Source organism: Corvus cornix, chromosome 4 (assembly GCF_000738735.6).
Source record: "Corvus cornix cornix isolate S_Up_H32 chromosome 4, ASM73873v5, whole genome shotgun sequence".
Lineage (NCBI taxonomy): Eukaryota > Metazoa > Chordata > Aves > Passeriformes > Corvidae > Corvus > Corvus cornix.
In genome coordinates, this window is record NC_046334.1 from 3876002 (window position 1) to 3900151 (window position 24150).

Below are 24150 nucleotides of genomic sequence, written 5' to 3' on the forward strand. Positions count from 1 at the left end.
ATATTTGTCTTACTCTTTGCTGTTGGCAAATCTGTCACTGAAGGCCATAACCACAGGTTTATCAGAAACGCAGAAAAACCCTCTCTTTCTGTTCTTTTTCACTTTGTCTTTCCTGCAAAGCAACATATCACCAACCACCACTCAACACTTGATTGCTGTAATGCAGGTGATTACAAGAAATGAGAAATACTTGTTTTTTCTGAATGTTTTCTGTCTCGGTCCCATGGTGCTGCTTCCACCTGAAATTGTTTTTCACCGCTGATATTGGAAGCCCATGGCTTATAACAAAAAGAGCTGATAATGTAAAACCAAAATGACAAGGGGCTGTCAAAGCCAAATCCCCTGAGTGCAAAGCCCAGGCTGGGCCTGGAGCCAGCAGCTGGCTGGCAGAGCAGCAGGAATGCCTTGGGAGTGGACGGGAAATGTGTGCTGTGAGCAGGGCAGCCCGGCCCCTGTGCAGCTCCTCCCCACATCCTTGCGGACAGCAGTGGGGCAGCCTCTGCACTCGAGTTTCACAAGAGCTTCTGCTGACTTCCAGATCAGAAGGGGCACACAAGGTAGGGAGCACTGGCATCCTTAACAGCATCTTAAGCTGATGTTTTGTTGGGTGATTTTGCAGCACTCCTCCCCCATCTTACAGTAAGCAGCCTAAAAATGTGTGAAATTGCTCCCTCTTGCAGGATAAGGTTTGAATTTTGATTTTTAACTCACCACTAACAGAAACTATCATTTCAGAAAGGCTGCTGTTACTGTTAAATTAGGAAGTCAAAAGTCAGTTTTATGTAGAGGAGTTTGGTTTTTAGCAGAGAATATTACTAGAATGGAGGCATGGCTTTGATAAAATTGGAACACACCCAAACTACAAATCAGAGTTTTTAACTTCCAAAGTTGGCATGCAGTCGGCTGCCTTTGTTTTCCTTTATTTTTTTTTCAGAGCTCTTGGCAACTTCTACTTTAGCTGTTAAGAGTAGTGCAAGTTAAGAGTAGTGGTATCTGTAGGATTACTGCCAAAATAAAAAATTTTTAAAAAATCACTTTAGGCCCTTGCTTCAGAGAAGCCCTGCCATGAAAGGGAGCTGGAGAGATCTCTCCCCTTGAGTAAAGGAAATGACATGAAAAAAGCTAAGAAATGCTGTTCAAAGCCAACATCACACCCTGGGACAAGATCAAGACTCTGGAAGGTTTCTATGTCTTGGAAAGCTAGGTTCATAGGCAGGGTGGTAAGCTCACTTCTAAGATAAAGAAGAAATCTCTTTAAAAAAAGATTGAATGAGTTTAGGTAAGTACATTTTCTTTAGGCTCTCCTCAGGAGCTTGGATGCCCCTTTCATGAAACCTACAGATGCTCCTACCTTCTGCTTGTCTCTGGAAGTTTCAGCTCTAAATTATGAACATGGTAGTGAACATCAGTGAAAGAAAAACAAATAAGCAATTAAAGACTTGACTGGGAACCAGGCAGAAGTTCAGGCAAAGCACCTCCCTGGTTATATCCCACTGCTGCCCAACCTGAGGGGCCCGTCTGAGGTGAGGTGCAGAGGAGGGGCAACAGAGAGGAAATCCTCTCTTCCTGCCTCTGATGCCATGATGATTTTTTTGCCTTTTCTTTTATACCCCTGTTATACCTTTTTAGTGCTTTTTGCCTACATTCTTGGACTTGTTTGTTCAGCTAGGAGACGAAACATCTCAGAAGCTTCGTAGCTAGGGATCAGTGTGCCCCAGACCCCAAGGTCCTCTCCAGAACACATTCTGTAAACTAAGATAGAACCATCCAGGGGAAGGTTCCTTGGGGAGGAGGGGCTCATTCAAGCCTCTCCCTGGGGAATTTTTGATAGATATGCTAATTAGTAAAACCTATAACGTTATACCAGATCTTTTGTGGGTGTGCATTGCGGGGTGCATTTCAGTGCATTCCACCTGGACATAGTGCACCTAAGGATCCTTAAAATAAATACCGAGGTAAAATCCCTTTTTCCCTTCTAACCATGTTTGATTCTTGATTTTAAGGCCAGGAAAAGGCATCACCTCAGCACCATGTTCTACCTCTGCAGACATCGCTGGTATTCCCTGGCAGCACCTCATAGTGACCTCACCTCCAGTTTGTACTGACACACTGTAAACACCAGCCCATGTCCCAAAGCACCTACTCAGCAGCTGGGCAGGAGAGAGGTTTTCTTTACTTTCTGTCCCACCAACCCTTGTCTTTATAGGTAGCTCCAGGGGCACTTAAATTTGGATTCCTACTATGCTTACACAAAATATTTATGCAGGAATAGAGGGAATTAACCAAAAATCCCCCTAACAAACAAACCAATCAACCCCAGGCTATGCAAACTGATCCTCCTCTCCCTCACTGGCAGTTCAGAGGAGTCCTGACTGTCACACAGGTGGTACCTGAGCTACCATTCCCGAATTTCCACAGAAACAGATCAGGCTCTGCTTCACCTCCAGTATGGCTGAGTCAGGCTCCTGTTGAGCAGAAAATACCCGAGATTTTGCTTCTTGCAAACAGCTTCTTGCTGTTAGAAACTGTTTGTGACGTGCCCGGCCCTAGAGGAGTGCCAAGCCCGATTAATATTGTTTAACAAAGCATTTGGCTTTCCTCCGATGAACAGGAGAGGTCAGAGGGCAGGGACCTATGCTGAAAGCTAATTGCTGAAGTTATTTGTCTGGCTTGTGTTAGGTGCTGGGATCCTGCTATACAAGTCAGAAGTGCAGAGTGCCCTAAGTGCAATACTGTAATTTAAATGCTTCTAACACAAGAGAGAAACAATTCACTGATCATCTCATTAGAGGCTTAGCCATTTACATCTGGACAGCTTTTCCTCTTTGATCTCTTAAGAAAAATGAATGGAAGTTTAGGACACATTTAATTGCTTTTGTAAAGGCTTGGATCCAAGCAAAACACACTTACAATCTGGGAAATAACAATGAGGGGTTGTAAACTTATTCAATACCTCTGACCAGTTCTAGATACCAAACCAGAGAATTCCAATGTTAAAGAATTCAAGAGTGCTGACTCCTGGTTTCCATTTGACTCCTATTACAAACCTCATCTGTATGCTACTAAACAAAATAATATCCTTCTCCCTGTGGGCATGTGAATGATCTATATTGTCATTGGTTGGTTTTATCTTTTGCCCCTCATAGTCTACAAAAAACTGCAAGCGCTGCAGCCTGAAAATTTCATGAGTAGAGAAATCTCTGCTCCCATCTATCGGTGAGCAAGAGAAGAATGCCCATAAAACCAGTAAATCTGTTCAGTTGTTTTACCGAGGTCCCTGGATGGACAGATAATCCAGGGGTAGGGGCTCTCTGGTACCATCTGCTTTTTAATAAATGTAGTGGCCCTTATTTTATTTCACTCCTCATTCTTCCAGTGGCACTTTTAGGGAGATGTCAGTTACATTTCAATGACCACAAAGTCCTGCCAGTCTTCTCAGTATCCTATGCTGGGATGGCTTCTCTATTAGTTCTTGCAAAAGATTTAATGAGTAGACATGATGGGGAAACATCCACGATGGGGCTGAACAAAGGAAAGGTTTTTTTAACGCAAACCATGGTAACAGCAGCAGAAGTGAGACATCTTGGAGGTTGGACTAGGTGGTCTTTAAAGATCCCTTTCAATCCAAACCATTCTGTGATATTCACTGAAAATCCTTACTCAATTTGATTTTAGATTGGGTTTTAGGAAGGAGATTCCGAAAGCAACAGAATATTCATTTGCAGCTGGCTGGCAAAAGGCCTGCCCAGGCAGGAGTCACACCTCTGGAGCTGTGGTATCCACACTGTGCTGAACTACAGGGAAATTTAGCACAAGGGGAAGGATAAACGATGCTCATAAGGAATGTGTGCCTACAGGAAATTCACATCATCAGCTGGAAACCAAATCATTGGGCTATTGCCAAAGGTGCTGAATGAAGTAGGTAGTTCTATTTACTGTGGATTGATTTCCCGAACTTAATGGTATCTTTGCCTTGTCACTAGCAAAGGCCTCGTGGTTTCAAAGAGTTTCATACTTGCAAGGGATGAACTATTGCCTGAAGGTGCTTGGACAACATTCTGAGTGGGAATGGGGACAGTGCTGTACACAGCCTTAAAGAGCAACCATTTATTGAACACAGCCTTATTGCTAGCAGGAGTTGAGTTCTGGGTAACAAGTGATTAGGGGTGGTGGCAAGATTCCAACTAGGTGGAGGAGAAAGCAGTCAAAAGGAAGTAAATTACTGGATTCATATGGAAGGGCTGAATTTCTGAGCTCATCAGCTTCTTTGCTGGAATTTTCTCAGCATCCGAATCTTAAGTGAAGCCCTCATTGCCATTGTTGGGAGCAACATTCAGTTTTTGCCATGCTCTCATCAGTGGTCACTGCTATTCCCAGATCATTAGGAAGAGGAACAAGCACAGTAAGGAATGTGAAAGAGGGCTGGAGGGAAAAGTTGCTGCTGAATAAATCCATACTGGGGTGAACACAGCACTGAGACAGAACATCATTCAGCAGAAAGGTTTATCACTACGAACCGGCATGTTGCAGTTGAACTGGGGTTTTCTAAAGAGAGCTGCACCCACAGACAGCTGACTGATGAGTTCACAGGATAAAAGACTGTTCAGGAGTTCATCCACGAAAAGACTCTTTACAGGCTCCACTTTCTCACGGTCCCCCTCTGGAAGGAGTTACTGTGCTTGTAAGAGTTCCACAGCCCATGCCTGTCCTCCCATTGTTTCAAGTTAAGGGAACATCAGCTGGTTTTTCTGTTGTGAGCAGGGGCCACGATGGAGGGCTAATTGCTTCTGTTCAGCTAAATGTCTGTTTTATGGGGCCAGGCTATTGCAGGCACCCAGCTGGACAATGGGACAGCGGCCTGAGCCTGTGATCTCCCTCAGACAGTGGGCATTTAGGTCACTTCTGAGGGAGCTGGCAAGAAAACTCCTTGTTTCTTTTTCCGCACAATAAATAAAACCCCCGAAAGATAATTGGGTAATTCAGAGTGGATAATGATTATCCATGGTTTGGGAGGAATTTCTTTCTGACAAAGACTCCTCTGCATCTGTAGTACAAACTGATTTTACAGGAAACTTGCTATCAGCCAGAGGAAGCAAGATTCCCAGAGGAAATCTGTGAGGTGTGGAGCATTTCTTAATGCTAGATGCACACAAGGATACATTAAAGTTATTCCTAGGAAGCCACATTACATCCTTGCTAAAGAAAACGTGAACATTTCTACCCCTTGGTAAGATCAAGGTACAGAAACACATATTCCTAAAAGAATGCCTTTTTTGGGGGGTTTGGGATTTTGTTTTGAGGCCAGCGCCAGGTTCTGTAAGAGGCAGGTCTCTGAGCCTGCTAGAATCATGCTTTATTGCCTCTGTGGCAAAAAACTGAATCCTAATAAATTTTAATCAGCCAGTTGATTCTGCAGCACCAAGACACAGAGCTTATTCCAGCTGCTCTTCCTTTCTTGGTTACTCAGATGATTGAACACCATGATTGAACACAGAATTTCAGGGATGCTGAGGGGCAGAGATGACATAGCATGTGCAGGGCGTTTCTTAATGCTGGTGTATTTGAATGATGAAAATTGAAGTAGGCCTCTGGATGTTCACTGGCATCCTGTAATAGGTTCTTCACATAAAGTCAACCTAAGCAGGCCTGGATATTGACTTGGAACTCAGCTTCATTCATTACTCATAGGTGAGGGTGTGAAAACACTTTTCCAAACAGAGATGGCTTGCCTTGTGGATGACTTGCATGGTCTCCCTAAATTTCAAGGCTTGTAGATTTCTCCTATTCTCAGGTCATACTTGAATTCCAAATATTCCTGCCTTTCTTTTTCAATCCAAAATATCCGGACTAATGAAGGCATTCAGAAAAAATGTGCTTTATCTAACTTGCAACAAAGATACTATTTTCAGGAAACACCATGAATTTTACAGATTAATCTAAAATGGCAAAATTCAAGCACAACTGTTCTTCATGTCTAGTGGGCCTAAGTAATAACTACAAAAAAGAAAATTAAAAACAGAAAAAAAGCCATATGTGACTTTTGTCCTGTATTATGCCTGTGGCTTAATTACAGAGCTGCATTGTGTGCTTAACTAAAAAGCAATAAAGGCACTGCAACAAGTACCAGTAATGAGTCAGCATCACCCCCTGGAGATCAGCTTTGTTTCTGGAGTCTTTCTGGTGGAAGCACCTTTAATTCCTTAGGTTCACCTTTCCCTCCAGTGGCTCCTATCCAAATACGAACTACCAAAGGGTGAGGACCGGTAACAAGGAAGATCACAATCAAATCCTACCAGTTCAGCAGCGAGGATCCAGCAGGCAGAGGGTGAGCTGGATGAGGAGGTGTGAGCTCAGAGATGCCTTGTCCTCACAGGAGATTTGGAAGCTGAGAATGGTCCCCCACGGGATGAAGGCACAGGGCGCAAAAAGGAGAAGCATGAAAGCACATGGTGAAAAAGTGCAGAATAGGGGTGATGCAGAGAAGCTGAAAGCTGTGTTTAAGAAGTTCTTTGTGAACACAGAGTGCTGCAGGAAGCAGCAAAGCTTATCAGAGATCTTTGCATTGCCTACAGTATCAAATGCTGTGTTCACAGGGAGACCAGACAAACAAATTGGCAGGATACATGTCAATAGAGTCTAGACTGAAAAAGGTCTCCTGAGAAATTAATTTCCAAATCTTTAATCTAACACATTTTATGTATTTTTATCTACAATAGTGCAGTTTTTCACACATCCCTACTTCAAGAAAAATGCAGTTAAGCACTGCTGAAAACAAAGAAAAGGAATTAATGTGTTCTTTTCTTTATACAGCTTCACATTTTCCCAAATGCAACTTGAAGCCTCATCCAGGGAAATATTTACATATGTGCTTGTATCATTCTGACTGCCCCCACACTCCCTGTACCCACTGGAGCCCATCTGATGCTTTAAACTAGGTGTTGAAATGCCCTACTGAACCAAAGCCACTAATTCAGATTTTCTTTAAGGTGGAAAACAAAGAGATATCTCCCTCCTGGAAGCCTCAAGGGTTGGCAAGAAAGAAGATGATGTGGGAAACCTTGTGCCCCCCTTCTCCCAGGTGACATCAAGAGCATTGCCAAACAAACCATGTCAGAGGTACTGCAGAAGTGGTTTTTTCCTAAGACATGCAAACCTCAATCCTTAGGTCGCTTCAGGAAAAAAACCCCAGTTCGTCTGAATGCAACAGAGAACAGGTATTGCAGATTGTTTTGAAATGTGCAGACTGTGTAAGCTCATGGACATTCTTCTGTATGTTCTACTCACAAAGCTGTCACTGTGTGCACATTAGAAGAAGAAGAAGTGGAAAAAGCACAGCCCCTGAAGAGATCATTAGTATTTCCTTCTTCCCAATACGGCTCTTTCTTTAATTCCTTTTCCTGTTCCCAGAGAAGCATATCAGATTGTTCTGAACAGGATGCCTCGTCTGTGACTTATGCACAGGACACCCACCAGTGCAGAGTATCTGTTGATCAGGCCAATGCTGAAATCACTGTGATTTTATGCCATGATAAAACACACCACAGTGGCAGAGCACACAGGCACTTATTTCCTGTTGCAGACAAACATCCACTGAGCTCTCCCCACCACATCTGGGGAACCTGTCTTACCCTATTGCTTTTTTTGTTGCTTTTCAGGATATTTCTCTGAAGGAACAAGAACAAATCAATTACAAACTTGCTGGGAAAAAAGACACAAATTTTAGATGTTAACCTCCAATTATCAGTGACTGAAAGGGCAAAGGACCCTGCTCCAGTGCCACAGTCAATATTCCTCACAGGTGAGCTCTTCCTACAGCCCTCGCTTTTCTTTGTCAACTCTTTCCTGACAGCAGTTAGAAGTTTTTTAGTTTTACCTCTAAGATTTTTCTGCATTTAGTTTTTTCATCTGTCCATCCCCTCTCTGCTAGAGAGAAATGAACCCTCACCTCTTATGTTAAATTAGACAGTCCTTCCTGCGATTCTTGGAAAATCACCTTTATGGTTCTTTGAGGGAAGCACTTTTTTCTTCAGGATGTCTTTAATGTGGCCAGATTGTTCTTTCATTGCAATATAGAATCCTTACTAAAAAGCAACGGTTTGTTTGGAACATTATGCAAAGGAAAGCACATTAAAATACCTCAAATAATGGCTCATCAAAGACTTGAAATTGCCCAGTCCTCTTTCTGGTGATATTCTGGAGTCTTTTCCGTAACTGGTATGTTCCTGAAAGGTAAACGTGAGGTAGTTAATAGGATCCTACCAGCAGCGAGCACCTCTGAGAGTTTACTGCCCTTTTGGAATTTATATTTTTAGTTTGTCATTCCCCAAATAGTCACAGCTCTTTACTCTCTGTGCTTTAGTTTCCTGATGCCTCGCTTCCACACCACTGTTCTCTTTGAGCTGTCCGTGTCTGAAGGTGGTGGAAGTGAGAGCCAGAAGCACCCGTTCTGCCTCAAAGAGAGGGTTTTCTGGTGGTGAAATACTGGTTTAAACATAGCCAAAGCCTGTGTCTGTTTCATTACTGCATTTAAGGTGAAGAGTTCTTACAAAAGCTGTTTTTGCTATCCCTGTGAATTTGAAGCAATCGTGGTGTTTCGCTGGTTTCTGCTGTGTAATTTCAATACACAACAATCTCTCCAAGTTGAATAATTTGGAATCCACGCACGCTTTCAGTTTCCAAGATAATTTGATCTGAACAGCAGTTTCATGTAAATGTTTTGGCAGCAGTGAAAATACCCTCAACATTACTACTTGCAGCTTGAAACACCAATGATGATTTTATATGCTGGCAATGAAAGAGCTTGATAGGTTAAAATCATTAATTCCTGTCTCTGAAACTGATATTTTCTCACTGAAAGGTTTGAAAACAAATCTACTTTCAACAGGTTATTTCTGTATTAATGTGATACCAGCAACATCTGTGCAGCTCCCTCTCTTCTCCTGTGGGCAAGCACTGCTAGGGGAGCTGGAAGGAACACAGCTCTTGCTTGCCTCACCCCACAGCTGTGGGGAAAACGTGGGATATGATGTTTGAAGTGTTGGATAATTGGAGGAAGTGGATGGAGAATGATAACAACAGCAATAGGGAAGTTTCTCAAGCGATTTGAGAAGGTTGCCTGCTGCAGGCTGGATGTTTGATTATCTGTGCACTGGATACCCACTTCTCCCTACTTGAATAATACATGGGAACCAAGGATTGTTTACTTTAAAATGAGAAATGACCATGTTCTGAAAATAAAACCTGCAAGTTTCAACTCTGCCACCTCTAGGAAAGCCCAGTGGGAGGGATAGGATTGCTAGAACTAGGGGAGGCCTCCTTTTCCTTATTTGTTATCATTTAACAGAATCTGAAGGCATCGTCCTTTGCAGAGAGCAGGAAATCATTCCTGTGCAGCTCCAGGGCCACACAGAGGTTATGGTACCTATTTCACTCGTGGTGTTAAACAACAGAGGGTTTCAGAACTGTAGTGGGATTGTACCAAGTCACCAAACCTTGGCCAAGAGAAAACAGAAGAGCATATGCGCAGTGGAGGATTTCTGACTTAGTAATGGATGAAAACACAAAGCTCTTTAGGTGCCTTCTCCCTCCAGTGTTCTCAAATACCACTAGTCATGTTCCACTACTGGAGAGATTTCTCAGGGTTACATTTGGAAGCATGTGGTCGGCAGAGAAAAAATCCCAGCCAAAATGTTTTCTGAAACCTGAACGTTATGAATCCATGTTATGCTCTCAGCCTTTGCTCTAAGTCTGCTTGGAATTCGGAACCTGAAGTTTTATGGCAATAAACTGCAGTATCCCACTGAGCAGGACTAGTGCACGTGTTGCATACACACTAACAAACACAGCCTTGTGTCTGCATGTCACTGGGAAATGAAAAGGATGTGATTAAGCACGTTATCTGTCTATAATGGCTGCACGGGGGACACAGACTGTAGCTGCCACTTCAGGATGAGGCAGCCCAAGCAGTGTCAAGACCTGTGAGGTGTTTGCCTTCTGTAGAGGGAAATGTGATGTCTCTGACTTCAGCAGCAAAGTTCTCAAGGACCTTTGTGTTCTGTCCAAGATGCACTGATATTCCCCATACATGGAAGCAAGTGTTTTACCAGAACAAGCATCATTTTTGCTAATCGGAGAATATGTAATCACCTAAGCGACTTGAAGCGATATTTATGAAATGTGAATCTTGGACTTATTTTGCACAGATCATCTTATTTTTCTATTCAAAGCTGCTTGTTATGCAGACTCTGAGAACTGTTAAATATCACATGACATTCAAAAACCAGAACTTTCCAAAGCCCCTTTTTATTGCTTTTTCCCCCCCCTCTTTGGCTAAATCTATTCTGGGTTAATATTCTTTTCAAAGTTAACCTTTTGTGATCAGTGCTTTTAATGCAGCTGTTCGAGTCAGCTGAGGAAGATGTTACGAAATCTTCTCTCCCATTGCTGCCTGACCAAGGATGTTTCAATGGGAACATGGTCCTTTTGATCTGATTTATTTGGGAGTTCTTCTTGTGCAGCTTGTATCTCAGCAGAAAACCTAACAATCTGTTTGCTCTTACTGGGAAAAAAGAGATTGTTGCCCTGCCAACATAATTACATTGGTGAGTTAGGGAATAACGAGTGAGAACAGATGAAATATTTAGATATAAATAGTCTGTTTTCATGTGCTGTGATTGTCACTAATAAGGCAGGGACGTGTGGTTTGTGGTTCAGGGACAGGATGAGGAACCAGGACATCTGGATTCCTTTCCTAGCTTTACCACAGTGTATTGAAGAAGCCATCAAATCTCTTTGTGCCCCATCAGTTGGAAGTAGATAATAATGCTCTGGGGATTAATTCTTTACTGCTGTCATCTTCAGATGTTTAGGAGGGAAGAGCAATACAAGTGTACAGTTTTTGCACACTAGAATTCGGTCCAACTAAAACTTTAAATCCAGATACCTAAAAAGTTTGTGAAAAATTTTCTCCTATCCTGAGTAATTTGACCCAGTTGCAATGAGAGAAAAACAAGAGGAAGACTAAAACCAGTACAGAGTGTTTGAACACAATCCTGAAAGTATGTGATCTTAAGTTTTCTAAGCAAGTTTTTTGGGTTTTACCCTCTTTACACTTCCAATAAGGAGTTGCCAATGATGTCCTTGACTGAAATGTGCTCATTTGTTCAAATCCTAAAAACTACTTAGGCCTTAACTCATGAGGCTTTATAATTTAAAAAGGGCCTACAGCGGCCACCTACACAAGGGATGTGTTTCCCCCAGCCAATGTGTATTTTGTTCACTGCAGCTGTAAATAATAGATCACTAAACCACAGATTAAAAGCATGTAATTGCTATAAAAGTAATTAAAGATGAAATTAATTCTACCTAGGAGTAAATAAGTGCATTTGGCATGTAAATCATAGTGAAAAAGAGGTTTGGTTTAACATGCATATGGTAGTGGAGAGTCTCAAAAGCGGAGTTGCTTCTTCAGCTGAGGATGGGAAAAAAGAAACTGTGCTAGGGAGTTGAAAGCCTTGAGTTTAAGTCACTTGGGATGAGCATTATATTATTTTAAGGTTTCTAGTACTTCTTTAAATTTCCAATTTACTCGAAATGGGAGTCTGTAGTGCACTAGTGCTGTTTTACCTGGGTGTCAGATGGCTCTATCTACACTGGAAAGCTAAACAGAAGCAGATCCACAGCTGGTAGTGGGGACCCCACATCCATTCTGTACATGTGGCTGAATTTTCCAGTCTGTCCCCATGTCTTAACTGGCTGGAGCACAGGAATTATCCTCCTGGAGCACCTTTCTGATGTTGGTTTAATCCAAAACCCCAGTTCCTATGCTCCTACCTGAGGTGCAAGGAAAAGCATGGTAAGTGGGAGAAATTAGGAAATTTGCTTCAGAAGTGCCCTTCTGATCTGACCTAAAATGCCAGCCTACCCTCAGCCTATTTGCACTGTTATCCCTGAAAAAGGGCAGCACAAGGGCTTGATTTGCACCTGGAATCCAGCTGGCCAAATTTCCTGTTGCTTTCATGGAGGCGTTGCTCTAAATCACTACAGTGGGACACTGCTGAAGCAGCAGCTGGAATATTTATCCTGCAGTATAATTTCAGATTTCTTTGAAAAAAGGCTTAAGGCTACGTGTAAGAGAAATTTGCTTCAGTTTGTTGATTTTATCTCATTTGAGACCATTTTTGGGAACACTGCAATATTGGCACAGGAGGTACAATTACAAGGAGAATTAGCTCTTCATCATCACTCTAAGTTAATTCTGTGTTCCATGATGCTGAGGGAAAAGCCACCTTCCTGATGCACAATAAATGCTCCAGGAATCTCTAGTGATTCATTTATTTCCCAACTGACTTGTACATTAAAGCACAGAATACAAGCCTATGGTTAATCATGCCTTTCCCCTTTTCTACATCCAGTCCTTGCTTTCACCAGGAAAAATGTGGGTACATGGCCTGCCAGGAAATCCTTAGCATGGCCTGCCTGGGTCTCCAATAAGGAGATGTAGGGAGCAGCATCCCAGGCCTACTGCTGAGATCCCCCATCTACCTCCACAACCCTAGAAAATGCACTCAGAGAGACAGGGAATAGGTACCAGGAGGCTCATATTCTTTTCCATAAAAACTGCACTTACAATGATTCACATCACAGTAATGTTCCTAAAAAGACATCCCAAATCAACACTCACACATACACATAAGCTCTAGCTGTGCATCTATGTATGCAAGGCCATGTAAATAACTATCTTTATGTGGTGAGACAAAGCAACCTCAACTACCAAAAGATTTAGCAACACAAATTCTTTTCCTACGGCATAAATCCCACTAGCAGTAATTTCATCTCGAAATGGAAAGCACAGCATTGCATTATTTGAGCACAAAGGCCAAATTTCCCTGGTTGCCAGTTAGACCCCAAGCTCATACAAACACAGCAGGAGAAACCTAAAATGATTTTGTTTCCTAGTGGCACTAATTCCATTGCTGGAGAAAATGTAATCATATTTATATTGACATTATAATGGTAACTTTGCAGGCCAGACTCCATCCTGTCTGTTAGGCCAGAGAGAACTGAAGCACCAGCAGAGAACTAAGGAATGCCTCTTCCTTGGTGGCAGTGTGCCTGAACCCCAGCTAGTCATTTCAGGAGTAAAAGTTAATTCTGTGAAGAAGATAGGTATGATTTAACTGTGTCTCAACTACAAAACCTCTCCATTTTGCACTGATCACAGCATCCTCAGACAAATCCCACATGAACTTTCCAATATGCAGGTTGAGCTTTTGTCCTGCATTGCTGCAGAAATTGGAACCTCCACATAAACCTGGAAATGCTCAGAGCAGACCCTGCACCCTGGAGATGCCCTGCTGCTGCAAACAGTGCTTTTAATGCCACTGGCTCTGGGAGGCTGCTGGGATCACACACGGCAGATCCAGGCTGAAGCCTGGAACCAGGGGACTTGTGGCTCGCCTTGCTTATTTATCAACCTCAGCTGCCCCCCTATTATAAGGGAGGCCCTTAAGGAAAATCAAAAGCTCTTTCCTGAAATTCAAGGAGGTGGGAACTGCAGTGATTCATTGGTGATACATTATTAATCCATGGTGGCATTTTTAGGTATTTATCCTGGTTATTTTAATTTAATATGTTACAGTAGATGTGCCAGCCTATCCTATTGTTTTCTCAAGGCGCTGTGTCAGTGTCAGATGTCACTAGTTCTGAAGTCTGGATCACATTTTCATTCATTACTTCTCTTGCACAAATGACACCACTGCCCACAAGAGAAGCAGCACTGAGGGAGGGTGTTTCAATTCAGGGCTGAATGATTTCTTTTTCCTTATATAATTCATAAAGAACTCTAGAGTTGGAACTGAACTAAATTAAGCAATTAGAAGACAGAGAGAGCTAAACAATTTATAATTTTCAAAACTTAGATTTTGGTTGAGAATAACATTCCAGGACAAGCAGAACACATTGATTTTTTAACAGGTTAAAAAAAATAACTAAGCACAAAAATCCACCCCCTTATTGTTTGTGTCTGCTGAGCCTAATTTTGTCTTTTTCTTCCATAGTCATACAGCAAGACAAAAGCCATTGTTACCGTATCTGTAATTAGGATACCAGCAGATGGAATAGCTAATCATGCCCCAGCTAACCACTGTGCGTATTGCTGGGGAAGTCAGCCAAGGTAGATTCATTTTTCCTAATTTAACCATATAAAAAACCAGCACCTGGTTTAACCTCCCATCCCACCTTCCTCTACCTTCAGTGGGGAGGGAGAGGAACAGACAGACAAGGCTGGACTGTGGGTGGAATCACTCGCTCCTCCACCACTGGGAAGGGAAGTGCTGGTCTTTCTGAAACTCAGTTTTCTCTGTTAAACTGAAATGTTATCCTTTCTTACCACACACAGGAGTCAGGAAGATGACAACCAGACATGAGGGCAGCCAGGGGCTCACAGGAGCCACTGACAGCCTGTGCACTTCTTGACCTCCCCATCCTCCGCTGCTGGATGGAGCCGAGAGAGGTTGTCAGTGTTCACATTGCAAGCCTGGGGCACAAATCAGGCTGAGCTTGGTTTTTTTTCCGTTTTCATCAATACTAAAAATATGTACTGTACAGTGGTACTTCTGGCATTCACCACACAAAGGCCTGTGCAGGCACCACATTTTTATACATGCTTCATGGCAGCCTACAGATTTCACAAGATTACATTGGCTTAAGCAGGAGGGATTTTATGGGCCTTACCAATGTTACCTGAGGAAATACAGCTCCCAAATGGTGATTTAGGTTTTTTTTCCCAAAAATACAGTTGTAAGGGCAAGGCTGATGTATGTGAGCACCAGAACAAAGTTTCTTAAAGGACACTTGAACCATTTTAGTTAGGAAGCTTTCAACGGCCTTGTTCTTACGTTTTACTTCTGCAACGTGGTTAGTACTTTGTTCCAGTTTTTTAAGGACAATAATACCAAAGATGTCATTCTGAAAGCAACAGAACTGAATTGCCAGAAAACTCTGCAACTGAAATCACATTTACTTGGTCTTAGTTTGTTTTGGTTAGTTGGTTTTCACTTGGGCAGGTTTAGGAGGTCAGTTTTACTATATAATACACATGGAGAGTTGATAATAGATGGAAAAGAAATGTGATTGCATTTATTTTAGTTAAAAAGCACCAATGGCAGGGAGTAACTCTTAAGTATGAACATGAAGTTACTGGCACTGTTAAATTCTAAAATTACTACATGAAATCTAATAGGAAGCCAGTATATGGAAGCACTCAAGTTGAGTATTATGGGTCACCTCTAACTTCATTTGGAATTATTTATCTGCTTGCAAATTTAATTAGATCCGTACTGTGCAAAAATATAACACACAAGTTGGAAATGTATCTATTAATTTGAACACAAGATATCCCAAATCATGCCACTTGGAGAAAAAACCCTGCAGACTACTTTAATATATTTTTCCCTTTTTTTGCACTCCTTGCCAGAGCTGATTCCGCAGTGCAAGGAAGAGCATTTTTGCATGGATCCTGCCCTGTCCAGAGTACTGGAAATGTCACAGTAGCACAATCATAGAGTCCCACTTCCTTTAGTGGAGGAGATTGGAACAAACATCTGTGCATTTGGATGATCATCTAAATTAAAGTGAGTGTGGCAGAGACCTCCTTTAGCAATTTTAGCAATCTCCCTGTCACTAAAGGAAATGAGGGTGTAATTTTATACGTCCGATTACAGAAGGGCTGTTCAGCAGCCAAACAGCAGGTCCAATGTAAAAGGCAAATCAGATGTATCTCACATCTGTAGACTGTTTTTGTTGCACCTCAGCACTTCAGTACTGTATCACACAGAAAGCCTTGTTCCTCAACCAGAGAATTCCTAATCTGTTTACGTGACACAGGAAAGAAAAAGCAGATAGCTTTTTTAAAGTCTCATTCGTTCCAAAATAGTCATCATCTGAAGCAGAAAATGTCCTTTTCTTCTTGTTCACTTGATTTTTTTTTGGTCATATTACCTGGTGTGCTATCTCACTCTTTCAAGGAGTGCAACATCACCAAGATATATAGTTTAAGATTACACAGGAAAAGATGAATTGTTAAACTATTATATAGGTGCTTCAGGCTTTGTCTGAGCTGGGATGGACCATTCCTTCCTTCTTCCTGAGCACTGATTTCTTTACAAAGGTTTGCTGGGACAAAAATTCACCTTCTATCAAGTCTGTATCAGGTTCACACACTTTGTCACCTGTTTCCCTACTCCAAGCTGCTACACAAATATTGAATACTGCACATGAACTGTTTATTGGGATGCTCCTTGTGGAAATATACAGGTTTGATTTAGTTGGCTGTTAGAAAGGCAAACAGGAATAATGGAGAATGGCTTCAGATCAGCCATCTCACAGCAAACTCTCATCATATAAAACCTGAGCTGTTCACAAAATTCTTACTTTTTGACCTCGGCCACCTTAGAAAATAATTTTGCGAGGACAGAGGGCCAAATAACCAAAAGGACTGTGGCTGGTCAAGATCTCCTTCCAAGGAGCCACATGGTAGCCATACAAAACCCCATCTGCCGTGTCCCTGCTCAGCCTTCCAAGGTGCCCGCCCTCCAAAGGTATAAATCAGGTGGCCCAATTACTTCAGGAGAGCTGAGTCACATTGTGCCAATGACTCTGCAAATATTTGGGAGTATTTATGAGGTGCTAACTCTTGTCTCTCTGTGTTCAGCTTAGCCTGGATTTAGCTGAGATACCCAAAGTCAAGTACTTAGTGGTTAAGCCTGATTTTGCATACACCGAATGCACACAAGCGTCCTGGATTTGTATCCAAAAATCCATATTTGACATCTACCCATCCAACGCACCCCTGCAGGACACTGCTGAGTCATTTCCCACTGGTCAGAGCCACGCCAAATCTCTGTACATAAAATCTAAGTGCACAAAGCAGGCAGGAGAGTAACAGTGTGGTCACTCTGCACAAATGGCCATGGCTACAATAACTAAAGCCAAAGGGAATTAGGTCTTACAACTCTAAATGTTGAGCTAAGAATTAATTTATGTTTCTCTGGAAGAGCTCAATGAGGCACAAAAATGTTCAGGAATGTTTAATCCTAAAGGGAATGAGATTTATCAAAGCAATTCGAAAGGATAATACGTTCACCTCTGGTTGTACAGGCAAAGAAAAGGCAAAAAAGTCCAAGGCATTAAGAACTTAGAAGCTATTTTTCATTCTGCCAAGCTGTTTTTCATGTTGCTCTCATTGCCTCAAGTTTGATGCTACAGTGCAAGGCAAATCTGGTTCTGGCAAGCAATTACTAACTTGTGATAAGCATTAGGTTTACATTTAAATATCAAAGCAAACATATATAAACCATTTTGAGTACATACATATCCTCTGCTTTATGTCTTGCCCTTGAGTTTATATCCCCTCATCACTGTGTTTCCCTCTTACATTCTCAGTGAGTCCAGGGGCAACTGGAATCTATATTGAAAAGAAAATGTAGTTAATTTAATGTATAATAATTCATAGTGGGCTAGAGACTTCAGGCAGAAATTGTATCTCTTGGTCAGTAGGTGAGGCCAGAGGAACTACAGGATCTGCTACTGTCACACTCACTGGAGGGACACTGAAGCACTGAAGTTTTTGAATACTCATTGTGCTGTTTTTCTCCCCTCTGACAACAGCCAAATGATCAAACCATTAACAATACACTTGTACTTAAACAAAATTCCCATTTATCTGACAAATCCCAAAGCTACAGCTGCCCATAATTAAAAGTGATATTCGGAGATCATTGTGCAATGAGAAGGTGGAAGGACAGCAACTTTTTCATTTCAGGGTAGATTCCACCTACTCTTCCCAGAAGTGAGCTTGGTCCATGGCTAAGCAATCCACAGGTCATCACTATGACCTGAAATCTTTGCTCATGACTGAACTCCACCTGGGATCCACTTGGGCAGGTTTTTATGCTTCAATAAATCTGGCCCTTTACTTCTGTTCAGTCTAACCTTTTCCACTGGATAAAAATGAAGGCATCATTTTGAAAACCTGTATTGAAAACTCAATTTTCCCAAGCATTTTATAAAGAGTTTAAGAGCACAGATTTCAGCTCAGGCTTGAAATAAAACTCTCAAGACTTTGGTTTGAATAAAACTCAGTGTACTGTAAGGTGAAGTACTGAAAGCATCCTTCATTTCATGTCTTAGGAGAGACTGCTAGAGATTATTTCTGCACAGTGAATTTCACAGGTTAGGAGCTATTTATTCATCTCCACTCACATGTAACAGGTTCTTCTAAAGTCACAGGTATAAACAAGCAAACTGATGGCAGAGTTACAATCATTTTGCAAATGATATTAAATGTGTGCCTGTTAAAAAGTATCTGAGCCTGTTCTATGTGTAGAAAATCACTAGGGAAAAAAAGAGAAGAACATCTGACAGCTTGAAGAAACCAAGATCATCTCCCTCAGTTCCTAATCAATAAATAAAGCAACACCTTTGGAGATCACCTGCCACACGCATTTAGGCAGGCTAAAAACTGTACATCTGTCTGGATTTACAGAAGACTTGCTGCAAAACTTCCAGTTACTTCCAGTCCACTCCTACCAGTTCTCCTGGATGCTCAGCACATGCAGAAATCTCATCCTGACCCTTGAGTTTCCTTTAAATTGAGATGTTTGTTATTTTTTTTAATTGCAAATCCTAAGATGGAAGTGTGGAGAATTATTTTTCCTTTTCAAGTACCTGAAGAGTTTTAGGTTTGGTTTCTTAGAAGTATCCTTTTTCTAGTCCAGAAGATTGTTTTTTGATGGTCTGAACTGCACTATTGGTTTTACATGCTCTTATACACTGGTCTGACTTAAAACCAGTCTAACCGTTTTGTTACAAATGGTTTTAGTTTCCAAGTAAACCAAGTGGCAAAGCAATTCAAAACATATTGAATTCATTTAATATATTAATAACCACAACTGGCTCCAAATCAAAAAGAATTACTCTAGACTTAGAGAGTTTTATTTCTGACAGTTCTTACTTTTAAAATAAAGTAAAACATATTGGATATATTCACTTACTTTAAAATAGCAAATCAGTAACACAGGGATTAACATTTTCCTTTTTTTCCTCATGTCCAAGACATTTCTTTATACAGAAGAAAATGCTTGACTTCTCTTCAACGCAAAAAATAATCCTGTAAATGCACTTTTCATGTCCCAATGGCAGCAACTTTGTTGAACTTTTACATTCTGCAATCAGGTAAATCAGATTTCCTAGTGAAGATCTAAAGCTGTAAATACAATTTATCTTCACTTCACTGGGGATACGGGCAATTCCTGTCTTGGAACCAGATCTTGTGCATGAACAGCTCCACCCAGAGCAGCACATCCAGCCATCACCATTACACAGCTTGTGGGAGCATGAGATGCCTTTTTACATCCTTTTTTCCCTGTTATATTAAAGATGTCCCACAGTGACAAGCACAACCTTCGAGCTCTGATCTCCCAGCATTAATAGAGGGCACTTTGCAACTGATGCCACCAGCAGGGTGATGCAGAACAGCACATGGGGCACTTTTTGCAACAGTGGCTCTGCAAACAACATCTGCTGAGCTGGAGGCCAGGGCAGCCCTCCTGCCTGGGTGAAGGCAGCAATGCAGAACAAGCCAAGTCAGCTTCTGGGCACTTGTTACCATCTCAGCTGGAAAACTGCTGCAGGGAAGGTACCAAACTCCAGGTCACAGCGGCTGTGAGGTATCTGCACCCCCACTGCCAAGGACCCGGGCTCCTGGCGTGGCTTGCCAGGTGGGATGGAGCAGCTCCACCACTCACTGCCATTTCAAGAGCCCCTGCTGCATCCCACCTGGCAAACCATGCCACGAGCATGCCAGGGCTTGTTGGCACTGGGTCACCAAGGTCCCGTTTCTGTGACCTTGGCATGGAGGGACACAGCACCCTTCCCATGTGGCATCTGCATTGATATTATTTGGTCTTGGAGATGCCAGCAAGGAGTCAGGTGGGATCATTTCTGGTAGTAACTATGTTGGGAGGTTGGCCAGCAGAACTCTGCAATGGTGCCCTTGCCAGACCTCCATGTTATCCCAACCGACCCCCACTTTATCCTGGCATTTGCTGCAGTTGCACACCACGCCTCCAGGACTTGACCCACACGGAGGCTGCTCCCACAACTCGTCCCTATGACTTTCCCTGCAATGTGAATGATTTAATGTTAATGCTATCCTCTTCAGAACGGGTCATGGAGATTGGGGCATAAGAGGTCATTACTGTTTAAACACTTTTGTTTTGCCTTTCTTCTCAGAAACTTTAAATCATGAGCTTCCTTATACAGAATGCCCAAACGGACAGCTTTAGGATGTGTGAGAAAGACACAACTAATTTAGTGCAAAAGATAAGACATTTCCTTGGGGAAGCACTAACACCAGGCCTATTACCCCTCAGTGTCATTTCAGATTAGTGTTCTACAGAGAAAGGGATTCTAAATCTTTTTAATTGAAAAATATTTGTCTTTTCCTTACTATTATAAATTTCTGCCCAGAGGTTAAAGAGCTCTTAAATTATTTCTGAATTACATCCAATTTCTGGACAGTTTATCAAAAAAAGGAGGATACAGTTTGTCTCTTGCTTTGTTAATTCATGTCAGACCACAGAAAGGAGAAATATATTCCCTCAGTGACCCAAATGAAACACTTACATTAAAAGATGATTAGAAATACAAAGCCCAGACATCTCTAACATGACAAGATTTGCAGCCCTCACCAACACATCCACATATAGGAATACATGCCATAATTATGCAAAGTGGAAAGATAATTATCCAAACACAGTGGTGGAAATAACAATCAAGAGAAGAACTTTACTCCTTTTCTCTCTCCCTTTCTTCTGGCTGAAAGTTGGAGAAACTTCAAAACCAATTAATTTAATCCATGTACGTTGTGACTCCTAAGTCACAAAATTACCTCAAGAAAAGAAGAAAATGCAAATATCCTTTTACCTTTAGCATGTCCTGAGCAGGAACATTCAAAACTGTGATCTGGACTTGGTTAGACCTTGATCCATGGCCTTGGAGCAGCCCCTTTTTGTCCCAGAAGTGAAAGGTGTGATTTGAAGCAAAGTCCTGGCTTTGAGTGGTCTGGCCACTAACCCGGGAGCCTCCTGGAAGGCACAGCTCCCTTTGGTGTAGACTGCCTGCTGGAAGATAGGAAAAGCATCACCCAGAGATAGTTAATTATCTATTTAGATGTTCTTTTAGGTACAAGGGTGCCTGGCTATCTGTTCTAGAGCTCTAAACACAAAGGCACCGCAATTTGGGGGGCAGCATATTTAAGAAAGCACCCTGCAGGTGAATGGTAGAGACTGGTTTGCCACAGTCTTTGGGCAGCTGCACAGCCCACAGAACATTTGTGTGTTAGGGTGGTTTGGGGTTTTTTGTCCTTGAAAATCCTTCCAAACAACTGTATTCTTTCCACTTCTCTGCTTGTATAATGGTTGTGTTTCCTCGGATCTGTACGGAAGAAAAAATATTTTCCTTTTCTAATTCAATCCTCAGCCCTTGTTTTCCCAACCTCTAGCTCTCAAGAAATGTGATTTCTTAAGAAAAAAAAAAAAGTCTAATTAAGCCATTTATCAAACTTTTCCAAGTGGGTAGAGTGACAAATTAGCCCTATCTTCCACCAACAATCTGATGGATGGGAAGATAAAGATGCAGAGGCTGTTGTTTTAGCTGGAGGCTCTCCACTATATCAATTGTTTGGCCCCAAGCCAAAAGACCCTAAGAGCTGACAAGGACTAATGATGGGTCCATGAAGTTTATGCAGCGTGAGGCCTGACATCAAAGGAATGCAGCCTTATTAGCAATATCTCTATGCCTTCTCCTTGGAAAAAAAATACTCATTTGATTTTTCAAAAGATTTTACTTGATCATTCTACTCTTTCAGTAAATGAAAATTAAAACTGTACATAAATTTTTACAATACTATACAGCTGACGAGTTCTGCTCTTCCCTACAAATATGAAGTGATTGTTATTACTTTTAAGTAACATCCACCAAGAGAAGCTAAGACATGTAGACTGCCAATAAATTTCCCTGGGAGTCTCTCCTTTTACCACCATTTGCTTGGGAATACTTATACTCTTCCCAAGTATTAAATCTTGGTGGTTTTAGGATACAGGGTTAGGGCCAAGATGGATATTGGGCCTGACACTTGTCTTATGTGACAGCATTACCTTCACTCTTTGTAACTTACATCTTTCTCCCTTCTCCCAGTGTTTTTATTTTAATACGCACCATTTTGACATGAAATGGAAACCCTGTGTAAAAGGTGGAATGCAATTACTACCTGACTGGAAAGAAGAAAGAGAGGATGTAACAGCCAGGATGACTTCTAAGAAAAATAAAATCAACAACCAACCAAAAAAAACCTGTCTTGATATCTTTGTTTGACAAAACAAGCCATTTCTGCAGATACTATATGTTACTCTGGACTAGAAGTAAAATCTGTATATTTTTTACTGGAAAACTATTCAAAGACTACTCTTGATGTCCCATTTTTTACAACCTTTTTTTTCTCTTGTGGAAATAGGACAGTATTCAACTTGCTGGCACAATGAGAAACTTTGGTATCACTTTATCAAATCCAACTGCAGTAGTCCTGCATATTCATCTATCTGAAGAACTTGATTTATCTTTTCAACACAACATTTTTACAGGATGGAATTAAAACCAATACTACAATGAAATGATGACAGCACTGCAAGTCAGTGCAAAGCCACATTCAGCACATCCTACAGTATTTTACCTTCACTTTCCAGTCTGGATTTAATAGCATGTGTGGAAGGAGCACCGTGCAGAACTGGGGATGTCATCCATCTTCACACTTCCTGCGTCCCAATAAACTGCCCTGTATTATCCCTCCTCTATTGCTCCCTATCCATCACCAATTACTCTGAGTGAATGAGCGGCTTTGCACTCCTGCCGCTTTTTCTCTCTCGTTGCTTTTCCAAAGGGGATGTGCCACTGCATCTGCCACGCTGCTTTTGACCCTGGGACATCAAGGCAATTTACTTCCCACTGGGAGATCCATAAGCTCTGATGCTTTCTGGGGAAATACAAAAAAGCTTGGAGTCTGTGAGGTCCAACATAAACAATCATGGAAAGAACAAAAGAGAACTTTTAAATACTAAAACCTTACCTGGCAATGTCAAAACCAGGAATTAAAATTCTGGTTGAAAATACTGTAATAATTCAATTTTTTTCTTCTCTGTGATGCATTTAAGATCTCTAAGATCCTAATGTACTTTCTTAGCTGCTTATTGATAGTGGGCTGCTTAGGAACCATATTCTCTCTATGACATCCCCTTGCAACACTTGGGATGAAACTCTAAATAAAGAAAATGCACTGGCTGAAGTTTTCTACTTAGAATTGTATTTTTTTTTTCAATAAAAATGAAGTGCAAGTATTATGGCACTATGCAATTAAGACTTCAAATGTCATTGCTTCTAACTTAGGAAGGGGACTCCTTGAACAAAGAAGCTTGAATGCAAATTGGCTGGAAATAAAATGAAATAAAAAAAAAAGATCAGTGTTGAAGTTGCCAATGAACCAAATTGTTTGCTTACTTATAACTAGCAGCACGGTCATTGGCTGGCTGCCCTGGCATACTGCAAATGTGCCTGGGCAGACTGTGAAATAAGATTATTTAGAAGATATATTTATTAGTTAAGATTTATTCCTTGCCTCAAGAGACAGGTAAAACAACAACTCTCTCAGTCACTCGGTTTGGTTGGGGGGTAGTGGCTACAACTCAATCCTATTTAGCCTTTCTTCAGTAAAATAAAGAATTTTCCTTTTCTTTAAACATGGCTCCAATTACTGAATACAGCGAACTCGTTCAGAATTACAAGCTTCAGATTTTACAAAGGTTCCTGAATTTCTCACACATTTTAGCAAACAAAGTTAAGAAATTTTGTTCTGTAATTTACAATTTATGACACGATTCAATGAAAAACCTTAAAAAGGTTAGCTACATTATAAATAATAATAATAAACTTACTCCACCCTGCACTTGTCTTTTATTTGCCAGATGATCAGTTTGTTTTACTTCCTCAACACAACTTTAGAAAATACAGCAAGTCTCTACATGTACAATTCCCACCCAG

At 41.4% G+C, this 24150-nt stretch overlaps 2 long non-coding RNA genes across 5 annotated transcripts in view; one reads left to right on the top strand and one right to left on the bottom strand.

Annotated features, from left to right (window-relative positions):
- LOC120409976 overlaps window positions 1-24150 on the bottom strand; it is a 112211-nt gene that overhangs the window by 10998 nt on the left and 77063 nt on the right. For 2 of the 3 annotated variants that reach the window (XR_005601870.1, XR_005601869.1), the window contains 4 exons: window positions 22790-23089; window positions 20986-21182; window positions 8137-8222; window positions 6294-6385 (listed from right to left, as the gene is read on the bottom strand). This is a non-coding gene — a long non-coding RNA (uncharacterized LOC120409976). Of the gene's footprint in view, window positions 1-6293; window positions 6386-8136; window positions 8223-17370; window positions 17465-19052; window positions 19224-20985; window positions 21183-22789; window positions 23090-24150 lie in introns of all 3 variants that reach the window. The other variant, XR_005601871.1, reaches the window with a different exon arrangement.
- Window positions 479-22795, top strand: LOC109145618. 2 transcript variants are annotated; one of them, XR_002047102.2, is made up of 4 exons: window positions 479-557; window positions 6987-7214; window positions 7656-7798; window positions 22258-22795. It is a non-coding gene; the product is annotated as an uncharacterized LOC109145618 (long non-coding RNA). The 2 variants fall into 2 exon arrangements; XR_002047103.2 differs by having other exon boundaries at window positions 6987-7116.